General features: G+C 33.2%; 1 protein-coding gene across 16 annotated transcripts in view; it reads left to right on the forward strand.

Annotated features, from left to right (window-relative positions):
- LOC145283711 (vitamin D3 receptor-like) overlaps positions 1-20298 on the forward strand; it is a 1095565-nt gene that overhangs the window by 843640 nt on the left and 231627 nt on the right. For 2 of the 16 annotated variants that reach the window (XM_080132742.1, XM_080132741.1), the window contains exon 2: positions 1468-1769. The exons of the other annotated variants lie outside the window; for them this stretch is intronic. The gene's annotated coding sequence lies outside the window, so the exon portion shown is untranslated. The remainder of the gene's footprint in view (positions 1-1467; positions 1770-20298) is intronic. 16 annotated transcript variants of the gene reach the window in all.

A 20298-nucleotide genomic window follows, 5' to 3' on the forward strand; every position in this document is an offset into this window, starting at 1 on the left:
CAAGTTGTTGTTGTTTTTTAAAACGAAATTACATTTAATAAAATCCATTATTTCTGAGTAACTTTTTTTTCCAGAAAGATAAAACCCTGAATTTTATTATATAGAAAGTAGAATAATGTAAAACTTTTTCTACTATTTTTAATTAAATTTGAAATGTTAAATTTTCCCCAAAAGTTAACAATTGGCGTTTTTTGTTTTGCACAAAAAACGTATATAAATAGTTAAAAAAAAACAAAAAAAAAACAACGGTTTTTTGAAAGAATTAATTTGTTTATTTCTTGTCTAACTAAGATTTAGGGTGATTTTCTATGAGAATATGCGAAAATATTATAATATAAGTACCTGGATTTCAAATAATTCCACTTATTCATATAGGCAACCAGTTACTTCGAGTCGATTTGATTACTGTTTACATTTGTACTTGATGAAAAGCAAACCACGGAAGACCAAACAGGCCAAAAAAAACTTATTTTTCAGTGACGAAAATTTCAATGTATTATTAACGCTGAGGCTGGCCAGTACCAGATGGGTGACCATTTGTATGAGTTTGGTTTTTAATGTGTATGTGTGTGGGGGCCAGTCTCTCCAAAATGGGGATGGGGGGGCAATTTAAAGCAGAATAAAAAGATTATTTTTTTAGCGTGTTTGGTCCACCGCAGTCGAAAGGCGGCAAACGTTTCCAAACTTGATCGAAAAAATAATGATATTTTTAACACAAAGGGCACAATATTTATCAATTTTTTTTTGTATCGATTCTTCAAAGCATGCCCTGTTTAATAATGGTCATGCATTATTCGGCTCGCTAAAAAGAAATTGTTAATTTATTTATCAAAAATTTTAAAATGGCTTTTTTCGTATAAATATTAAAAGATTTTTTTTTTTTTTTTTTTTGCTTAACTTAAATTAATTATTTTACTTAACATATTCACCGAATTTCACACTTCAAAACTCAAAAGCGGGATATTTAAACACAATCGAAGTTCTGATATTCAGACATCAAAATAAGGTATGCAAACAAGTTTTTTTTTTTTTTTTTAAATCTATAATCCCGTCCCTTACAACAACACAATATGTTTTGTTCAGTTTCAGATGATTATTTTAAGCATATTTGGAACCCCCTCAAAACAAGGCAGGGTTTTGTAAGCAAAAAAAAAATATATATATATATATAAATATTGTTTATGAAAAATAAGTAGACTGTTATAAAGTTCATTCTTCTCCTAATAATCGCTGAAAATTTCGTATTGATTGGATAATTACCTGATTTTTGGTAGATTTTTAAAAAGACGGTCCGTCAAAAAGTACTTACCTGTCCCCCCCCCCAGTTTTGGCGGTGCCTAATGTAGAATATCTACATGAATATTATTACACGTAATAGTTAACTAAAGATAATTATTCCATAAGAAACCCGAAAAAAACTATGCTTTTGAAGACTCTGAATCTAACATGTTTTTATCCTATTTTTAGTGAAAGTTGAGCAGTTTCAACTACTGAAGCAATGATCATGATTCTAAAGCCCCTGCACCTCCAGTCTGCTCAAGTGTCTGTTGGCCAAAATGGTGTGACAATGCAAACGAGAATGAAGAACTAAAAATAACATCGTTCACAATTGCTCATCTCAAATTCTCACACGAATGAATTTTGGTTGTTCATTTAAAATTTAAAAAAAAAAAAAAAAAAAAAAAAAAAAAAAAAAAATGACTCATCCAAAAATCCTGGAAATTGTTAGTCAAAAGAGGATTGACTTCCTATCACTCAGAAATTATAAGGTTATTATTTACTTCATTGAAAACTTTTTTCCTGTGTTTTTTCTTTTTTTTTTTTAATTATTTATTTATTTATTTATTTATTTTTTAAGGAGTGACCTTACACAATCACATTCTTTTCCTTCCAACTTGATCAGTTTAACACCTGTGAAATATTTCTCTATCACTCCAATATTCAGAATCACTCTTTGATTTATTTTTGTTCTGGCTGGGGATAGGACATCCTATTGGGTACCAGGCATTCACCCGCTATCTCAGATATTCCAACTGAGAGATATTTTTTAATATTCTAACCGCTCCTTAAAGTTCAACTGTTTGTTTCTTGCACTTGGTTCACTTGGTATATTTGTCAGGTCGTTTTTTGAGATTCTTTCTCATGAGTCCGGTTGCTCGTATAATTCCTGGAGTGATGGAGATCTTCCTAAGATTCCAGTTTCTTTTCATGTCATACATAAGACCTTGGTATTTCATTATCTTTTCCCTCTCAGCTCTGTTTGTCCCATCATTTAGGGACGCTGCTTAGGTTGCTTCTTTCTCCTTCTTATCCCATATTCTTATGTCGGGTTTAATAGTTCCGTTTTGTAGGTACGTAGCTATATGAATTGCATCATCATCATGGATGACATTTCCAGCTGTTCTTTCTGGTATGCGTTCCAAGAATTTGTTGCTGTATTCGATATTCAATCTCTTACAGATCGTCCAATGGAAATGTTTACAGATTCCATTGTGTTGCATTATATAGTAGCTGTCCCTGGACAGAACCTTACAACTGGATGTCATGTGGATCAAACTCGCTACTTCTGTGTGGCAGAACCTGCACTTGTCATTGCAGAAATTACTAATCTTCTGAAAACATTGGTCATCCAACCTTGATCTTTGGCAACCATTATAATCCTCTCCTGATCATAGTTGAGCGATCTTCTTTGTAGCCTTGTCTATATATAGTCCTAACTGAATTCATCCAGAAAATAATTGGCATGCTGTTTATACAGTAACTTAAAAGTAGCCCGATCTCTCTAATCTTTCTCTTATTGACCAACTGACACCACAAGGCAAAATGCAATTCTTTTTCAAACAAGATGGCACTACATGCCATACATCTCGCAGATCACTGACACGAGTTCATTACATGTTTACAAAAGAGAGAACAACGAGAAAAGGGTAGTGGCCACCACGTTCTCCGGACTTGTCATCATGTGATTTTTATTTTTGGGAAACTTTAAAACAAAAGCTTATGCAAATAATCCTCAAAATCTAGACCAACTAAAGGAGAATGTTACCAACGCCATCAAGAGAATTATCAGAGAAGATCTACAGCCAGTAGCTGTGGACGTTGTTAAACGTGCCTAGAAATGCATAGATGTCAACCGGGAGCACTTCCAACATCTTTTATAACACTACAGGTAATTTAATAAAAGAATGTTTCTCTTTATTACATTTTCTAGGCTAGTTTTAAGTGGGTCATCCTCTCTGTGTGTGTGTGTGTGGGGGGGGGGGCCAATCAGTTAGCCATTTCCAGTTGTATAATATTGCTGTTACACTTTAACTTTTCAACCACCCGGACCTGCACGTTGTCTGAGACAAACAAAATAAAAAATAAGAAGTAAAAATCTGACTCTTGATTTTCTTTTTAAATGCAAATGAAAAACATTTATTTGTGGTTCTTCCAACAATAATGCATTTCATTATCTTTCAAAAGTTTTTTCGCACACACGCACGCACACACACATGTGTTTTACAATGCTCTGCCATATAACACATGCTTTTTAAAAGTCTCTCTCTCCTCACCACCTGACGCTGGCCCATAGCCAACGTTTTCTCGCCCTCATTTTCACACGTCCATCTTCCCCTGTGCGCAACTTGCTTTTTTTTTTTTATCACTGGGATTTACCCGTGATTTTAAAAGGAAAAAAGGCTTATTTCACGGAATGATGTTACTAAATGATTTTGACACACAAGATTTATTGTTTAACGACAAGTTTATTTTTCTTTTGTACCAGAAGATAAATTTCCTGGTTTGAGAAAAGTTTTGTGATTCAGAAATATATCTTTGATAAAAATCAACAGGTAGTTTATTTTTATTTTTTGTTGGTGGGGAGTGTGTTGGAAATTACTAAGAAAGATTTGCCTGCGCTTCTTGGAAAATTTACCCACAACTCCCTATCTGTAATATAGCACGTGGTTGTGTATCAACCGCTCTCCTTGGTTGAATGAGTACTATTTTCTGCAGCAAAAGGTCGCAACATAACTATTGTTTTCAAGCCCTACCTTGATGGACCATTAACAAGAGAACGGTTGCCTTTGAATGGAAATTTTCCACATTCTCTCCTTCTTCTTTCAATGACATGGCGTCAGCGCGTGCACACTTGCTTAATTTGTATATATGCTAAGACGGCTGCTGCTGCTAATATTTTTGCTAGTCAGTCATCCTACCGCTGCTACTTATTTGGTACGATAAGAGCGCACCACTTCGTTATAATTGTATTCATGGTCATTTCATAGAGGGAAGATATACTAGGTAGGTACATAGAGACAATGCTATTAGTATGTAGGTGATCTTATATATATATATAATGCATATTATATATACTAGCATTTAAACCTGGCGTTGTCCGCTGGGTGTTTGGAGGTGTATGTTGAGCAAAAAAAAAAAAAAAAAAGCGGTCAATTTTTTTTAACTTTGACCCTTATTATGACCCCTTTACATTTATTTTTTGGGGCTCAAATCAAGTTAAGTTAGATCCATGTTCAAGGAACCTATATCTAAAATTTCAAGTGTTTGGACCTAAAAATTGGTGGAGGAGTTTGGTAGAGTTCTCAAAGGTCAAATTGTTGAACTTTGACCCCTTAACAGCCAAATTTCTGGCCGAATACCGATCACACAGATTTTCCCAAATCTCAGTACCCTGTATATTAAATTTCAAGTCTGCAGACTTAACATTGACAGTTATTGCGTAGGGAAAAGTACACAGACACACACACACACGTTCACTTTTATATATATCTATATATATAAAAGCGAAAATGTGTGTATGCATGTATGTTCGCTTTTTGTTTATGTCTGTAAAAGGCTTTTTGCACAGGACTTCTCGGTCGGCTCATTCCTTAAAACTTTTTATATCACGTCTAAATGATAATATCTACGAGTTACAAACGGGGTCACCTTTCTATTTAATTTGCCCGACTTTCACACGCTATTTTTTCCAGATTTTTAGAGCATCCCGTGTATCTTTCACTTTTCAGTATAAAACAAGTGAAAACTGGCTTGCAGTCGCGTCATATTTCAAGGTCAAACATCACGCGACTTAAGGTTCTCGCACCTGTTAATTTCATTTTATAAACGTTAAATTAAGAGGTTTTTAATTCTTCTTCTCTCGTGGGTAGCTTGGTCTCAGGGTTTTTCCATTTCGTTTCCATCTCCACGTCAAAGGTTTGGGGTTCAAGCCTACTTTCCTACAAAAACTTTTTTTTTCTTTTACACCTCCAAACACCCGGCCAACGTTTTTTTTTTTAAACAGGGTTGTTTTGATCAACACCCCCCCCCAACACACACACCTACAAACACACGGGCCACGCCGGGTACCCACCGCTAGTATATATATAGATGTAAGTCTGTCCCCACTATTGCACTTTTGTGATTTATAACTTTTTTGTAAAAAGCTGCATAAAAAATTTATTTCATCAGTCATATAAAGCAAATATTGGTCTGTGTTATCATCATCATCATCATCATCAACATCAGCAATATCAGTTTAAGAAATATTTTAGTCTGTCATGTGTTGGGCAGCTTTTAGAAATTGACTTCCAAACTGAGTTATACCTTCCCAGGTTTTTATTTATTCCTCTTTCTCCCACTTCCATTTTTATCACTTCTTTTCGCGTTTCTGTGGTTTTCCTCTGTCAACTGGCTCTACTACCTACACTCTTCTATCTCTACTTCGTCAAGTACTGTCATTCTTTCTTTATTTCTTTCAACGTGACAAAACCAATGAAGTCTCCTGTTCTGCATACATCGTTCTATACTGTTTCGGCATAAGGATACATACCCATGACCTCATGGTAAAATACGTCCTGTAAAGCAATGTTTCTAAACTTTCTTACCTTCACATTCGTAGAGTTAATACATAATTGTGACATATTTCTAACATTTTCTTTACTTTTGACGTAAATAAAATATTTTATCTACTCTGAAATGTCTTAATCATTTTTGGCCCCCCCCCCCGCGACAAAAGGAGGGTGGATCTGTAAATTCACTCTTGTCCGTTTGTCTGTCCGCATTTTTCTCAATAGCTACCCTTTAGAATTTTTTGGAATTTTACACAAACATTAAACATGATATGAGTAAAAAAGTAACAGAACTATTTTCCAGGAAAACTCCGGTTGCCCCCTAAGGTGCCTTTTGGGTTATAATGGCTAAAATTGACACTTTTGTGCTTATTAAAAAAAATTGATGCCTTAGATTTTTATCAAACTTTCTGAAAAGTTGTAATTAACTGATTTCTATATAATTTTGTTTGTCTATACTTAGCGATAACTCTTGGGTGTGCCTCAGGGGTTCTTTTATGGCTAATAAAAACACTTCATTTTTGAAACTATTTTACCATATTTGTTCAAAATTTTCTGTGTATGTCTATTTAGCAGTTTTTCATGATGCTGAACTTAAATTTAAATATGTTAAGGCCTTAGGGATTTGGGGGGCTAAATGCAGGGAGGGGGGTGTGGGGACAAATGATGGACTTACTCAAATTTACATATGTAAAAACTGTACTGTTTGTTCATTTTCACCAGAATCTGACGTCCCCTAGGAACCTTTGAGACTAAATGGGGGGGGGGGGGCAATACTGAATTTAGTCATTTTTTTATGCCTCGTTCCCTGTGCATTCACGGGGGACCACGCATGCATCACTTGTTTCTCCTTCATTTTAAGCCAGAGTTTCCCCACAGGGTCCCTACTGCCCACCGGGGGAGGAGGGGGGGTATGAGACTTCAAGTGAGTGATGGCCAAATTTATCGTATATGGGGTCCCTGAAATCCTTTAGGTGGACAGTGAAAGACTGGTAGTTTCTAGTAACATTACTCGGTGTTTCTTAACCCATTTTCCTCGGGATTCACATATGGAAATTGATTGCATCACGATTATTTTTAATTGGAAAATTTAATTCAAAAATCATAACCCTGTAATGTTGACAAAGTTTCTCAAATGTTCCCTGAATCTGATTGATCTCTGATTCACATTTTAGAACAAGTTTTTCTCATCTATCGAATAAGTCCTGGCAAGGCTGACTTAGCCGATAGATCATGATTGCGATCTGTTATACTACTAGCATTTCAACCCGGCGTTGCCTGGGTGTTTGGAGGTGTATGCTGAGCAGGAAAAAAAAAAAAAAAAAAAAAAAAAGCGGATAATTAAAAAGACCTAAAATTGGCGGAGGAGTTTGGTAGAGTTCTCAAAGATCAAATCGTTGAATTTGACCTCTTAACAGCCAAATTTCTGGCCGAAAACCGATTACAAAAGATTTTTCCCAAATCTCTGTACCCTGTATATCAAATTTCGAGTTTGTAGACTGAAAATTCAGATATTGTGTAAGGAAATGTACACAGACAGACAGACATACACACACAGACACTTTCACTCTTATAGATATATAGATTACGATTTCTATGCAAAGAGTGTATGTTGATAATAGTGAGGCCATCTTGAATAACGTAAAAGTACAGTAGGATTTATTTAAAAAGTGTCTTTTGTCAGCACTTCGTAAAAATATAGTTGAAAATTTTATTTATATTTGGAAATTTGATGTACCAATTTTTTATAATTTCGTTTTTGGTACGTACAATTCAAAATGGCAAACCAGTAAGATTTAGGTTTTAAACTGCCAATATTGATTAAAAAAAAAAAAAAGTTGCAATTTTTTATGTTCAGCATTGATGTAGAATCCGTTATGTTACTATTCAAATTCGTTATACGATCGACGGTGTAGAATTTTGTTGAATAAACTATATAAATATTCAATTACTAGCAGTTCAGCCTGACTTTGCTCGGACCCTATGTCCTGTTCATAACTTTATGTGCGTATGTATATATATATATATATATATATTAAAAACTTTGACTCATGTCCAGGTAACTTATTCTAAAATTTCAAATGTTTAGACGCAACATTGGCTGAATAGTTTGCTAGAGACTGCAAAGGTCAAATCTCTTGAACTTTAACCCTCGTGAAAACCAAATTTTCAACCAAAAACCGATTAAAAAGCTTGTCATATGTCTGAATACACTTTATGTAAAATTTCAAATGTTTAGACTGAAAATTGGCTGAGTAATTTGGTAGAGACCGAAGGGGTCAATTATTATTTTTTTTAACTTTGACCCCAATTTTCACACCTTAAAATTTATTGTTTTAGGCTCGAATTGAATTAAAAAGTTTGATCCATGTCTAAGTAACCTACATCTAAAATTTCAAGTGTTTAGACCTAAAATTGGCGGAGGAGTTTGATAGAGTTTTCAAAGGTGAAAACGTTAAACTTTGACTCCTTGACAGACAAATTTCTGGCCGAAAACCAATTCCAAAGATTTTTTTAAATCTCAATACCTTATATGTCAAATCTCGAGTCTGTAGACTGAAAATTGACAGAGTAGTTTGGTAGGGAAATGTACACACACACACACACACACACACACACACAGGCAGACAGACAATTTTACTTTTATAGATATATAGATTTATTTTCACTTTAATTATGTACTACTACCACTACTAAGATTATTATGTAAGGATGCATGTAGGGAGGAGGCAGTATTAGGTATTCGAGTGTTCTAGGGAGGCGTTTGCCGAAAAAGGTTGGGAAACCCTGTTTTAAACAAAAACAAAGAACCCTGAAATTGATTCGGTTAAAAAATTTCTTTCTTTCTTCCCCGTTCCCAATGTCCTATTAAGTTATTTTGAAATTTCCAACTAAAATTACTTTCTTACAGATATGTGCCTTTTAAAATTGCACCACGGAAAAGTTATTGGTTGATTCAAATTGCATTTGATCTCCCAAGAGTCACTCTATATTTCATATTGCATAAGACAATTTGATTGAAGAACCAGTTTCATAAGAAATGGATTCTTGGATCGTATTTGAAACTTTGCTCAAATCGCATATTTACTCATCCAAACGAGTTCCGGTTTTGAAAGTCCTTGGAAGTAAACGGTATCAGTTAATTTGAAGATTCCACAAAATTATGTCCCTTTGCTTAATCCATTACGATCCTTCATATTCTTGAGCAGGGTAACGTTAACATTTCTTTTCCATTTGCTTAATCCATTACGATCCTTCGTATTCTTGAACAGGGTAACGTTAACATTATTTTTCCATTTATTTAAATATGCATCTACTTTCATATCCATTTGTTTATTTAACTTTATTATGTTTTAAAAACTTATTTTACAGTCAGTATAATTTCTGTAAAAAAAAAAAAAAAAAAAAAATCAGTATACGGATATTGTTATTTATTATATTTAAAACAAATATTTTACATCCAGTATTATTTCGATAAAAAGCAGTTTATAAATATTATGTTTGAACCTACATTTTCGGCAGGATCTTCAAATTAACTAGCAGTAAAACCGATGACTTCCGAGAATTTTCAAAACCGGAAGTCGTTTGGATGAGTTAATACGCAATTTTGCCAGAAGTCTCTTCAACCTCTAGGATTGACCGAGCTTATAAAACACCCTTAGTAGAAAATCTATCTCCATGATAATTTTATTCATTTTCTACTAATGAATCCGCACTTATTTGAAGATAAAAAAAAACAAAAGAAAAAAAAAAAAAAAGATTAGGGTTAATGAGATAAGTATGGACAGCTGAACGATGATAAATAATATGATATTTGATGACTGGCGAGAAAAAGGTTTTATTGACATCAGATTTAAAGAGGACCATGTTGCAGGCGTCAGGGAAACAATCTTTTTGTCAAAGAAAGAAGCTGTTACTCAGCTAAAGATGTCACCCAGACTCTTTAATTATTATTATTTGTTTTTTCATTGTTAGATAATTTGAGGAATTTAAAAAGAAAACAATTGTGCAATTTAGCATACCAACAAAAGAAAAGATTAGCAACCCCTTTTTAATTTGAGCTTTCCATAAGCCGGTCTTTTCTGTTTTGTATATGTTTTTCATTTGTCTGATTTTCTAAAACAAAAAAGCATCATTATCATTGTTTGTTATTTTAATTTTATGAACTACATATTTTTAATACTGTTTATTCACCACGCACAAGATATATCGTCACTGATACGTGAGGGACTGCTGTTGTTAGGGGTCAGTTTTTTTAGGGGATCTCTTAAGTTAAGAGTTATGCAGAGGCAGGGAGGGAATTCCAAAGGCACGTGATCCAAAGAAAGAAGCTATCAAAGTAGAAAACTTTCTAGCATGTAGGGATCTTTACATTGAAGAGTGCGATTTTGATCATAGTCAGTTTGGTCGAAGGTATGTTGCGTTATGAGGGAGTTACCTCTCTTACGTTGTTGTGCTCTATTTCTGGAGACGGCTAAATATTATTTTATAATATATTTATCCTCAGCTGAGGAGCCATAGGTGACGAAACGTGCGTGTCGTTTTATCGTAATAATTAATCGTTAATTATCTTATGAACACACACACACATATATATATATATATATATATATATATATATATATATATATATATATATATATATATATATATATATATATATACTAACAAAAGTACCTGTCGTTGACTGGGTTCAAAAACAGCCTACAGAAAATGAACTCTGATTTATGAGAGTATGATAGATTATGAAAAGGAAGGGTTGTAAAGAGATAGCTTCGAATTTGGAGGTATCCAAACCAAAGCAAAATATGATGAAAGTAAAAATAAAATAGATAAACCCCATAATTTATTATACCATACCTGTTCACACTGAAACACTATATTCTGTGGATCTATATCAAAAACCTTGTTAAACTTTGTGACATATTTCCATTCTATGGAGGTCAGGCGCGAATGAACACCCCATAATTTTATTATACCATATTTCTTCAAACTGAAACATAATTACGCAGATAGATATGAAAAGTATTTATTAAAATTTGTGCCTATTTCCATTCTATGGAGGCCAGGCGTGAACGCAGACCCCACAATTTTATTATGCCATCCCTATTTAAGTTAAAACATACTTATTAAAGTATTATTATGTACATCTATATCAAAAACACTTGTAAACGTTTTTTTTAATTTTTACATTTTTTATTTCCATACTTTGTGGACCAGGGCGTACGCAGACCCCACAATTTTAACGAATCATAATTATGCCAGATCAAACATACCCATTCCTGTGTCTCGATACATCTTCTATCATTATATGTGATCAGTTTTCTATAATAGTTAACCATATAGGAGCCTATTCGTGACCAGACACACACAGACGTTCAGTTTTATAATATAGATATATACACACATGTATGTTAAACACCCATATTAACCTACTCGAGCGTGGCCTACGTAAATAGAAGGACGTTCCATTAAAGTCACTAACTTGCTGACGTTACAGAATAAAGTACAATGGTCATGCTTAGGTGGTAGACAACTCTTACGAAGATTATTTAAAAATGGGTGCATTTTAAAATTAATAAAATACATTTTAAAAAAAACAAAAGCAAAAAAGACTTCATTACAGTATTTTCCCTGCACACAAAAAATATTTCCATTTAATTGCAAATGTCCAAATCCTTCCTTCCTGTATATAATATTTTGATTGCAGAAATTCCCCTCTGCTCCAAATTGTCATAGATTTTCAATAACAGATGCCACATACAAATTTATCATGTCTAAACCTTCAATCCCCGTCTTAACTAATTACACTACGTCGTTTTATACACACTTATTCGTTATAATTAAATTCTATATTACATCCTAGGAGTGGCATCATTACTATTACCCAGATCTATAGACGAAGTAATTCATATTTTTCCCTCTACCTGATAAGTCTCCCACTCTCCCAGACAGGACCGAGTAAATATATAAACATTACAACTATTTTGCCCTTACATCCTTGAACACTCATACACATACAACTACCATGACACTTCACTATTCGAAAATAATGATTTCTTCCCAGTAACAATCCATCCTATTCTCATTAACTGCTACCTTGAAATTCTATTATTCTGGATCATACAAAAAACGAACATATCAGCCCTTAAACAAGATGGCCGCTCAATCGCTACGCACTTATATAAATCATTTATAATTTAGTTTAAAGTTACACCCAAAAAAAGTCATCCCTTCCATATAGATAAGCTACCTCTGGTGATGCTTACATCTAATGAAAATACCGTTGCTTCGCTCTCAACCGTCCAAGCTTTCTTCCTTTAATCATTTCATTTAATAAAAAATATCCTTGGATCGATCGTCAAAACTTATGAGATTAAAATATGAATGAATCTCTGGCGTATGTTTAGGAAATTTACCCCCCCCCCCCCCCAACTCTAAGAACGTTATAATTGAAAACTGTTCCCCGACGATAAGTCATAAAAAATTTATTTCTTGTTCATTTATATATATTTTTTTTTTCTGAGTGTTAAGTTTGTAATCAATGAGTTTAACGCTAAACATAAAAAAAAAAAAATGTAATTTGCGGAATTTAAAGGAAGGAGCAATTAGTTTTCGTTTCTTTCTTGTGAGGGTGGGTGGTTCATTATTTATAACGTGTGTCCTTATTTTGGTTATTGAAAACAACGAATTCAGTAAGGGTCGCAAAAAAAAAAAAAAAAGGTTCCTTTCAGCAACTACTTATGCACGTCTAGCGGTCTTCCTCGAATTGGTTAAAACAGAATAAAACAAGACATTGTTTCGTAGACATCTATGTAACAATGGGTGCCGGGTCTGCGTCGTAACCTACGGGTTGAACATTTGCACCCATGCAACGGATTGTTTTTGTTTTGTTTTGTTTTTTTATCTTTTTTTAAGTTTTAACATTTATACAGGGTTATTATGTGATTTTTTTTACGTTCGCTTCTTTATTTTACTGTTTTTATCTTTTTAAAAATATTTTTCCATGCTCTCTTTTTTTTTTTTTTTGCGATAAATATGTATAACTTTTCGTGTGTTTTTTTCCATTTTTCTCAGTTGTTTTCTATTATCGAATTCAAACAGTTTTATTTGTTTCCCCCCTCCTTTTTATTTGTTTTTTCCCCCCCTTTTTATTTGTTTTTTATTCCTTTTAAATTTGTTTTTCTTTATTATGGAAATGAAAAGAAAAACCTTCATCTGTTTTCGGGGTGTTTTCGTTTTTGTTTGTTTTGGGGTTTATTTTTATTTTATATTTGTTTATTTTGTTTTTCTTACGGTTAGTGGTGGGACGATTAATCGGAATCGGAATCGTTAATCGTAAGAATCGTGTATTTTGGGAGGTATCGGAATCGGAATCGCATCGTTAAAAAATACCTTAATTTTCCGATTCCTTCATTACGATTCTTTTAGTCTGATGTTGAAAAAAAGAAAAAAAATTCCTTATATTTCTAACCGCAAGAGAGAAATGTAGCATGTTATAAAAAGAAACCAAAGAAATTCATTATTAACAGGGCAATGCTTAGTGCCCCTCCCTTACAACGTTCATTCATTCAGATCTATTGTAATCAAAACTACAAAAGAGTTAACTTGAAAAGAAGTATGCAGGTCTCTACATTGCGAGTAAAAATAAAAAAACGCTTATCTTTTTGGCGATTGTTTTTTTTACTGACAAATCTTCTAATACTGAATGCTTTTTCAACTTATATTTTCTTAAAATAAAACGAGCAAAGTCAAATTATTTAAACAGTAAACGGTTTAATAGAACAATGTACTTTTTTTTTCTTTTTTTAAAAGAAGGCTTTTGAAAGAAATATCTCTAAAATGAAATTGATCACGTTGTATTATTTCGCAAAGTTTTGACAGTTGTCGGCTTCTTTTGATGTTTCCAAAAAATCGACCCCATACCTATCTCTTCCAAACCTAAAGTTATTAAATAACCCCTTCGTTAATTCAAGGGTAATTAATTCAATTCAGTCAAGTTTTTTTTTTTTAATTTCATTGAAATAAAATCCATATTTTTAAATTTTTTTCTCCAGAAAGATAAAACCCTGAATTTGATTATATTAAAAGCAGAATATAATTTTTTCTAGAATTTTAAATTGAAAATTAAAAGTGTTTTGCGCAGTTTTTTGCCGAACGAAAAAGAAATTAATATATATATTTTTAAAAGGTTTTGTAATCAATTAATTTTTATGTTTAAATAATATTTACGATTAATTAAATAATTTAATTTTAAAAAGTATTTATAAATAGAATTTTACTTAAGACTTATAGTTTAGCAATATTGAAACGCATCAACCATGTGTGAATTGAACAGTCAACCAAAAAAAAAAAAAAAAATTCAAAAGAAAATGCATATTTGCATTTCATTATGTAAACTTTTATACATTGGTTTCAAAAATTAAATTCTATAAGTTTTTTTTTAACTACCGGTTGGTACAATTTACCGCCCCATCCCTTTATATTTTTTTCTTTTTGTCTTTTTTAGCGGATTTTTTTTTTTTTTTTTTTTTACACAGTGATCACCACTTATCAAGGCCCGGAAGCCACTCAGGGATAAGGGTTATTGCAAGTACATTACGTTAGTGTGGAGATTTGATGAAGTGTTTAATTAGGGGGGGGCGGTTCATTAGGAATTTGTTAACATTGGACTTGAAGACATCCAAGTTGTAGTCTGGAGGGAAGCAGGCAGACGGAACAGAGTTCCACAGGCATGCAGTTCTAAGAAAGAAGCTTTGTTCATGGAATCCGCGTTTTGATTTAGGCACAGATATAGAGTGGGGGAAATTTTTCACAGTGGATTCAGCTAGACGGGTGTTTTTCGTGAAAGATTGGTGAGGGGGGACCAGGGATTGGAGTTCAGACGAGCACCTGCCATGAAAATAACGATCAAACAAGGATAGGCTCGCAACGTCTCTTCTGTGGGAGAGAGGTTGCAGGGTAGAGAAAAGAGCATCCTCCACTAAACCACGAAGACTATTTTGTACTCTGTCAAGGCATGATAGGCTCTTTTTGGCAGCTCCTGCTCAGATATGGCAACAGTATTCCATCCTTGGACATACTTGGCTTTTATATAGATAGAGAATTGCATCAGTAATGAGATATCTTCTGGAGCGGTAGAAGGATCCCACCATCTTTCCAGCGACCTTGGCAACAGACTTGATGTACGTGTTCCATTTCAGATCAGGAGTAAAGGTCAAACCCAGAAGCTTGTCAAAACACGGGGCCTCACCCAGACGAGAGCCATCCATCACAATTGATGCCAGCTGGGGATCAGAGCGTTGATGATGTAAGGATAGGAGTTTGGTTTTGGATGCATTAAAGGTAACCAGCCACATCTTCCCCCACTGAACCACGCGCTCGAGATCAGAGGAGAGAGAATCCGAGAGAACTTTGTCATTTACAGCCTTTGATATGTTGCCGTAGATCGTCGTGTCATCAGCATAGATGTCAACGAATGATTTAAGTATGTGTTTAGGAAGGTCATTGATGTAGATCAGGAAGAGAGTTGGGCCCAGGATTGACCCCTGAGGGACTCCAGCATTTATATTGCAGGCCTCCGATTTTTGTCCATCTACCACTACTCTTATGAGCCTTCGGAGAGAAATGATTTAATGATAGAGAACACATTTCCAGTTATACCTTAGCTGGAAATCTTGTGAAGTAGACCCTTATGCCATACCTTGTCGAAGGCCTTTGATATGTCAAGAGCAATTGCCCTAGAAAGGAAGCCTTTGTCAAGAGATTCACTAATCCTGTGGGATATAACCGTCAGCACATCTGCGGTAGATGTTGCAGAGCGGAAACCATATTGTGTGTCACTAAGAAGGTTATTCCTGCTGAGGTGGTTGACTATTTCTCTATTTAATATGGATTCCAGCAACTTACTCATAACACACAGGAGACTTATTGGTCTGTACTGAGAGGGAGAGGACTTATCACCTGAATTCTTAAACACAGGGCAAACTGATGAGGTCTTCCAGGGGGTCGGAAAGCACTTCTCCTTAAGGCAGCGCTTAAATAGTTTCGTAAGTATGGGAGCAAGTTCTGGTTGAAGCTTTTTTAACACTATAATTGGGATGCCATCAGGGCCAGTTGCCTTACTAGAATCTAGGTTCTTGATTAGCTTGGCGACCTCATGCACGGGTATTTGTATGTTACCTAGCTTGGTCTGTGTTGTAGGAGGAAATATGGGGAGTTGATGGCCTTCGTCGCATAGGGTAGAATTAGCTGCAAAGTTCTTTGTAAATAGTTTGGCCCTGTCTGACACTGACTAGATGACCTCTGGTCCATTGATAATGGTTGGGATAGAACGCACAACGCCAAAGTCCAAAAAAAGTCTTGCATGGAAACTTTTTGAAGTTGATGAAGATGATGAGTTGAAAGCCATTTGCAAAGTCTGTCAAATTAAAATATCGCGAGGAATAAAACCATCTAACATGACCACAACCAACATGTTAAAACATTTAACTATGATGCATCCAAATAAATTGGAGGAGCAAAATAAAAAAGAAAAGGAACAAAAAATTACCAACTAGTCACTCAGAGCAGTTTTATTAGTGAGGGTCGAAATCGCAGTGTCTTTTTTTTTTTTTTGCCTACGTCACCATCTAGGTGTCTCCAATTTTTTTAACCCTCCTTAACTTCAAAGAGTAAATACAATATATACAACTAAAAAATAATTTTTAAAAATGCTGATTCTATTCATGAAAAATTCTTTTAACTAGAAATTAAAACTTACAGCAACAGGAGCACTGGTTAACTACTGAACCACGTGGAAAGGTGTGGGAGGGAGGAAAAAAAGGAAATTAAATGATGATAATAAATTATGATAACCGTCTTTGAAAGGCACTGAACTCCTAAAATTTACTTCTTTAAAATTTTAGGCGGCACTCCCCGGCGATTTTAAAGCACTCTCTCTCTCAAAAAAAAAAAAAAAAAAGATTTAATTTTTAAGTTTGGGAAAGATATATTTATTATAACCGAATTCTTGTATGAAGACTGGATCTACTTTATTGGACGTAAATTTGTGAGATAAGTAATTTTTCAATGTTTAATATGTTTTTAAAGTTTCAATTATCAATTAAATTTTTTTAATTGCGTTTATTTTTCAATTTATTTAAAAAAACAGGGTTTTAAATGTATTTTTCAAGGTAACAAGCTTCGAAAGAAGTCTAATAAAAAAAATCACTTAATTTTTAATTTCGACAACCCTGAGAATTTAATTATTAAAAAAATATTGAAATGTGACATTTTTTTATTTAATATTTCTATTAGTTCAATTAATTTTCTTTCAATAATTCATTTCACTCAACAAACTTCATTTTTTTTTTTATCGTTTTCTGTAATTTTGGTAATTATGTTTGCTCAATTTTATCTAGTATTTCATTTGTTTTTTATAGTGGTATCATTTTTATATGTGTTCCTTTGATATACCCTATTTCAAAATTAGTTTGGCTAAACTTATTCTTCACGTTAGAAACAACGTGTAAAAGCAATGAAAAAGTAAGAAAAAATAATAGGTGTTAACTACTCCTTGTGAATTATGGAGGTCTGAAGAACTGCCGTCACAAATACAACTATCAATAGCCAAACAAAAAATCGTTTTTGAAATTCCTTTAATTGTAACTTTTCGCTATACATACCTTTTTGGTATAAAACACAAAAACTTTCGATTAATGGTATTTCTCATATATGGTCGTTAACTTTGGAAAGGTTATTTTGTATCTACGGCGCCATGTCACATGGTATATTGTTTTTTTTTTTTTCATTACGCACGTTCATTTATAAATTATTAAATTAAATATTTATCTTTTTTATATTTAATTAGTATATATTTTCTTTCTCTTCCGCTATATTTTTTTTATTTAATTCATTAAATCTGTTAATTATGAGGACCAAAATAATGAATCGTGTGTATTTATTCTCTAATTTTCTTGTTTTTGTTCTGTTATATAAATTCTATTTTATTTGTTTTTTCTCTGAAGGATAAATTCTATTTTCTTTGAGTTTTTTTTCCTGTATTCCAATTAAGTAAAATAAATTTTCTCTAAAATAAATTTTGCTAAGTTTTCCGTTTAGTTTATTATATAATAATTTTATTTAAACCAAAACACGACGGTGTACTGGTGTAGACATAAAATATCTCTTCCAAAGTTAGGGAACATATTTGGGAACTACCGACCATAAGTATAAAACTACCTGGTATATTTCAAAACAATAATTCCCTAGGAATCGGAATCGGAATCGTACTTGGTATCGGAATCGTTAATCAATATTTTCCTGGAATCGGAATCGTATAAAAATTAGGAATCGTCCCAACACTACTTACGGTGATAAGTGACATAATTGCAACCAAGTATTGCAGTAATTAATGGAAAAATAATAATAAATACACAAAAGTTTCGTTTCATTTAATTAGGATAGGATTCCACGTTTTCGTTCTTAAATAAATTTCTACTTAATAAAACTTTGAGACAAACTGTTTTTAGTCACGGAGGTCATTAAGTAACCAGTCGATATTACCACAGCTTCAACAGCTAAATGGATGGGTTTTTTTTTCACCTCTATCCACCTGGGCTGCCTACTGGATCTAATTTTGTTTTCTTTTTCCACTAGCTGCTATATATATATATATATTTTTTTTTTTTTTTTACAGCTGGGGGTTGCTCAATACCCTTACTACACCATCTCCTTCCACCCGTTCTTGACATTCCGATAGCCGTTCTTACCATGAGGAGTTAAGGGTGTCTATTCCAAAAGCCGTTCGTAACATGAGGGGGGTTCGGGAGGAGGAGGCAGCAGCAACAACAACAACAACCACCGTACTATATTTGGGGGGGCACGCTTTGACCGAGGAACACTGATTATCGGGTACTGTTAGTGTAAAATAATTCTTTATCTTTCGGAAAAAAAAAATACGGTTACTTTTGGCAATTTCTTTGAGAATTGGAACAGAAAATTACTATTCTCGTTATACTCGTCTGTCGCCTAATCGTGGTAATTGTACTTTATTTTGCGATGTCAGTCGGTTACGTGACTTTAGTGGAGCGGCCTTCTATTTATGTATGCCACGGTCGAGTAGATTAATATGCTTGTTATATATATATAGCAAACGCATATTAACCATGCATAGTAGGTTGATATGGGTGTTTGCTATAATATATACGATTGTTAATTCATTTTTTTATAAACGATTCTGTGGTATTTTTTCTTTCTTTTCACTTCCTGGGTGCTTTTTTTTAAAGAGAGAAGTTATCTGCCCTTTGTGTATATTTTAGTCGCCCCACATTTTGGAAACGTATTATTTGTAATTATTAGTTTATTATTCAAATATTTATTTAAGTATTTTTACGTGCATAAAATTAGATAACTTAATTTTGTGCACGTAAAAATATTTAAATAATAGATTATATATATGGCAAACTCACATATTAACCACGCATAGTGGGTTAATGCGTGTTTGCTATATATATATATTCATATAGTCATCCACATACAGTATTGTTTCGCTGTTTCACAAATCATCAGTGCGGCTATAGGTGTGTCAGAAATTTCGTGAAAAATATTGAATAATTCTACCCCTGTCTTTCCAAGCTTATAACTACTCAAAAAATGTAATTCAAGCCCTAATTTTTTTTGCAATTAAAGGAGCAAGGACCAAGGTTTCATTAATAAACAAACGTGTTTTTTTTTTGTTTTTTTTTAAAAAGCTTTTAAACTTCACACTTTACAGATAAATTTCTAAAAAAAAACACTAATTTTTTTTTTTTGTTTTAAATTTGAATATATTATTTATTGATCTTTTATCTTCAATTTGTGATCTATAAAACTTTGGTGAGTAAATTATTTTCTTTTTAATAGACATTTGAAAATGGGAGGAGGGCGTGAATTAAAAAAAACAAAAAAAAACGTTTGTCTGAAATATTATATTCGGTTTATTGGAAAGAGCATAAAATTTCACATTGACTCTGAAAATATCGTAAAAATAGAATCAATAGAAAAATTTTGATAGATTTTTAAAGTTTAAAAATTGAAAAATACTGAACTCGTAAAATGCAATTAATTTCATTACTGTTTTTTAAAAAATAAAAAATAATATTTCTATAACTTTTTATACAACTTAATTAGTTTATTTTGGAAGTATAATCCATAAAGAAAATAAACAACCCACTTTTAAAAGAGAAATTACGAGTTTTTTATATTTTATTCGCAGTTTCGTGTTAGGGGTATTAAAAATTCTGATACACCTAGTGCGGCTAGACAAGTAACTACCTCAAGCCAGGATCGAAACTCGACCGCCCAAATGACAGTCAGAGCTTCTAACCATTGCGCTATTCGTCTGCTGCTATGCGGGCAGTGAATTAACAATGTTTTGACATTGCCCAAATACCTAAGCTCAATTTGTTTACACAAAGAGCATCGCTTCATGCGCTAATGGTAATTT

The sequence above is a fragment of the Euprymna scolopes genome, chromosome 8 (assembly GCF_053919585.1).
Source record: "Euprymna scolopes isolate OS-2025 chromosome 8, ASM5391958v1, whole genome shotgun sequence".
Classification (NCBI taxonomy): Eukaryota; Metazoa; Mollusca; class Cephalopoda; order Sepiida; family Sepiolidae; genus Euprymna; species Euprymna scolopes.